We start from the raw sequence: 4,795 nt of genomic DNA, 5'->3' as shown, positions 1-4,795 counted from the left end.
TTATTATTCTTTCCTTGTAACAAGATATTCTTCTATTAGACAGCTTTGATATTATATTTTGCAAAACATTTGACCTAAAAAAAAGAAAACAAAAACATGACCCCCCAAACATTAAACATGCCCTGCTGAATTGCTCATGCATGCATATGTGTAGATCGAAAAAATAAATAAAACATTAAAAACACTCACTATCTTCTTTGAAAAAAAGTGGGAAACAAAACTGACACAGACCCACACATGTAGACTATAACTCAGTTGAAGGTTGAATCTTTCACACAGCAGAAGAAGAATGATTAAATTAGCATGCATGTGTAAACTAGGTCATCAAAGTACACACAGTAGTTTTCCAGTTTAGTTTTTGGCAGTGTACTCTGCAAGTCTACTAGTTTATCTGGCATGCTCCGACAACACAGGGCACTAAAATCTGTTCCCGATGTAATAGCCAAGCTGCAAAAAGTGGTTTACATGCTAGAAGTAATGTTTTGGAAAAAAATGCTTATAAAAGGGAAAAATATATATTATTTTAGCAAACTGGGCTTACAGCATGGTGGAAATTTACCAGCGCAGACCTCTCAAGGGAACTGGTTTGGCTCCAGTATTGCCCCTGCTATCATGAGAAGGAAGGCCACCCTCCTATCTGCAACGCCATGCAATGGAGTCCCATTTTAAACTTTTCTACAAGGGGGAAAGAGGTCACCGGCTGTAAACTTTACCCTCTACAATCCACCCCGTGTGTACTCAATTTGAAGGGGATCAGAGACTACAGTACATGCAAGGCGGGTGCTATTCGAATGGGCATACGCACAGTGCTTAAAGGAGGAATTTAACCTTTCCCCCCAAGATTCAAAGGTTGACTCCCTGTCTGTATTTTTACTTCATCCTGCATTGCATCATCATATTTCATTAGCAGTGGGAGCACTGTAAATTGTCTTAAGACAATGCAGAAAGTGTTAACACGCTGGTTCAGCCATGTCTAACCCCTGAACACGCATTTTAAATCTGCAGTGCTTTCCAGTGCATATAAAAAGCGGTGCCAGAACTCTCTGATGCATTACAGACTTGTATTATTATTCAGTGCACACCGGGCTACAGTACAATTTAAAAAACAAACACATACTTTAGTACATGGTTTGACAGTGCGGCTTTATCACGTAGGGACATTAAGCAGTGGTACTGACCATGTCAATAGAAAAGTTAATCCAAAAGACAAACACGTTAGCCTGACTGTGAACAAGGCCTGTAGACACTAGATCTCAGCAAAATCCTTTATTTATCTGTCTTCAAAAGACGTGGAGAAATATACAGACAACGAGACATTTACCTTCTGTCATCAAAGTCACATGTTGTTGTCCCTATTGTGTTTTATTATGAAAGAGTTACAAAAAGCAAAGTAATGACAAGAGTTCCAAGGTTAAAGCTGTACCAAGACCCAGGTATAATGCTGTAATATAAAGAGCTACCAGATGCAGACATGAATAACTGCACTGCAATGATAAGGGATAAGGAGTCTATCTTAATATCACTACCCTTGAACTCGATAAAAATCCTTCTAGTGTTGATTTATTGGCACATTTACCAACACATACAATGAAAATCCAGTGAAATTGGACACAAACAAAATCAGGTTTATAAACTAGAGGGGCAGCGTAATTAAGACCTGCCAGTGTTTAGATCATAAAAGCAGACCCCAGGGATTGGGGGACTAGAACAGTAAAAGCCGGACAGACTGGCATTTTAAAGGCTCAGCCAACTTAGTGCAAGGACTAAAAATGATTTCCTGAGCCTTGCAGTCTTTTGAATTCAAATGAAAGACTCTTTATGATGGATTGGCAGACAGTCACTTTCAAAGGAATTCATTAACCCCTGCCCTGCGTTTCACTGCAGGGATGAGAGAAGCCAGGGAGGTAATTGGACCTTCCATCACCAAAACCAAACCCTTTCATTAATATAGAATGAAACTACTGTATTCAACTATTACATTATTACCAACATTACAAATCACCCTACAGTAGCTGTTAAATATTCCAGCGACAAAGTAGTTAAATATACATTATGAAATATGAGTTCACAACAGCCAATTCATCTGAAACAGAATGGCTATGCAGGACGTTCACTGTAGAACTGTAATTGAATTCGCTACTCGTTTCAGTATATGCAACATGATAGTACTGAAGCAGTTTCATCAGATAAATATTGTAATAGCTGTACAGTGGAAGGGCCAAAATATGCTATCTTATATAAGTATCATTGGAAAAGTTTCACAATTGATCCATGTTACATTTACTTTTATCACATGCTGTGAGAAAATGACCGCAGCAGCTCCGACACCTAGAGCTGTTTTACTGCATGCTAAAAGAAATTTGCAGCCACGTTTCTGAGCGTTATTTTGTTAAACTACAGGGGTGTGTTTTTTGGAATATGCACAAGAAAAGAAAATCCCAGTGCATTCAATTTTACTTTATAATTTGCACTTCAAAAAACTCAAGTGTTTATATTTTTTTAGGAGGCTTCAAAAGAACACTTGGAGCTGGAGGCTGTGTGCAGTAATGAGATAGCCACGCCTCCACAGAACGCTCATCAGTTTTTTAAAGGCCTCCTTGTATCTTCACATAATAAAGCGATAAGGATATCTGTAATTTAGACTCCTTGATGTCAATTAAGCCTGCACGGAAACATCTACAAGTAATTAAGGGTTACTTGGTTTGAGCCGTGTAACCACAGCTGCAGATGTCTTTTGGTATCTGAATGTCGCTAACCTGAAAACAAAGAAAGACAGTAAAGAATGAAAATCCGTACCCGGTTAAAATGAATTAGAAAAAGAACTGCAATTATGTCATGTCAAACAAGACAACTGATCCTCAGCACCATACTGAATATTAGACTTAGAAATCTGTTTCCAGAATTTATCCTCCAACAAATATGGATTTAACCTTTTCAATAATGAGCCACTATCGCTTGGAAAGAAAGCAATAATTCACAGTTCTGGCAAGCAATACAGAGAAGGCCATGGCACTGTGCCACTATTTTTTGCAAGCCTGACAGAACTGATGGTTCTGTAAAAAGCAAATTACCGGTGGTTCATTTGACTCAATCCTAGAGAGTATTAACTCTTTAACTCAGATTATCAATTCCAGTATTCTACTGTATTGTACTGTATAAGAATACTGTAGAGTATATCTGTACTGTATATCAGTTCAATACCTCAAAACATGCTTCTTGCATGCCTTACAAATCCTGATGGTTCAACAGGATTCATAACGCCTGTTCTGTAGTCAACACTGTACCAAATCAGTACTGATAATACTCCATAAACAAAATGCAGGTGCGTGCATTTTACTGTATAACAATAAGAAGCCTTTAAATTAACACGCTTTGCATTCCTTGTTACAGTTCAGGCATGCTTTGCACTTCATCCATTAACAGGGGTTAATCAAAAAAATACCTGTTCAGTGCTGAATGAAAACATATTGAGCATGTAATTCTCAATCTATAATATATCACACACAAATCCTACACAAAACAAATTGCTTGCATTCCTGCAGGCAGTCACACTGCCCACAGCAGTAGTACTGTGACATTGCTGTACCCTTAACAGCCTATAAAACATTTTCTATGGGTTGGGTAACTTGGTCTTTCTTTTAAAATGACACTATTCACGCACATCTGGTAGTTAGCATACCAGCATTTGCACTAACCAGGTATTAAAAGAACATTTGCACGGTACTGCTATGTAATCACGCTTGTTAAATGAGCAGAAAAACATTATTAACAGTGTGCAAGCTTTAAAATAGCAATCTTTTTTTCTAAAATAGCAATCTTTTTTCTTTCTTTAATTTGATTCCAGTCAAATGTTTGTTTGGTTTTTCAGTGCAATGTGTAGTTATGCATGGAGGCCCACCCCAGCTTGACACACCTTCTGGTTTAATTACACCTGACCTGCCCCGCCCCGGCTTTACTGGCTTTCTGAAACGTAGCGGAGGAGCCGGTCACTGCAGTTCAGTGTCTCTGCCAAGAGAAAACGGCCCCCATAAATCAGAACCAAAGACAATGTCAAAGCAAATTCCCCAACAACCCCAACCTGTTCTCAAGGCACCTTTCAGAAAGAACCAAACTAGCTGGTGGAAGAGTTCAAAAACTGATAACAAGCTCTAGCGTGCATCTTCATCTGCTCATTCCCAACTGTCTTTGGCTGGGATCGCGAGGTGGAGCTTCTTGAAGTACTGTAGCTGCTGTAGACCAAGGCATGGAAGTCAATACAATGGCCCTTCATGCACAAGTTCATCTGGCATCTCAATAGACCAGCGTTCTCAAACTGGGGGGGGCAGGAAGCAACCTCAAGCACAGCAACACTGCTCTTTAAGGTACCTGCTACCCCATCAAATTTACTTTAAAAAAAAGGAGGGAAACTGTCTTCCGTACTGTATGCACAACGCATTTTATTTATTTCAGATGTCATTTATGCATTTGTTATGGTATGTTTTTGGTACGCTCGTTTTTAAAATGATGTCACACAGAGTAAATACCAACATGATCATTGTTGCTTCCCAGTGCGTTCCAATGAGTGTCTGAATATCGGAATGTCTCTACACAGACACGGTGCACTGGATAATTAACCAGGCAGATTTCGGGAGGCTGGCATCCGACCTTGCTGAGCACACTTCTCCCCTGCTTGAAGGACACAAGCCTGAGAATCAGGTCAGTTTTGGGATTTGGGGAAATCAATAATATTACAGAAGCTGATTGAGGGTAAGTCAGTTCAGGAGGGACGGCTCAGTTTAACATCCAGTCCGTCCTT

Source organism: Polyodon spathula, chromosome 13, assembly GCF_017654505.1.
Source record: "Polyodon spathula isolate WHYD16114869_AA chromosome 13, ASM1765450v1, whole genome shotgun sequence".
NCBI classification, from domain to species: Eukaryota; Metazoa; Chordata; class Actinopteri; order Acipenseriformes; family Polyodontidae; genus Polyodon; species Polyodon spathula.
Note: the sequence above shows the minus strand (reverse complement) of the source record.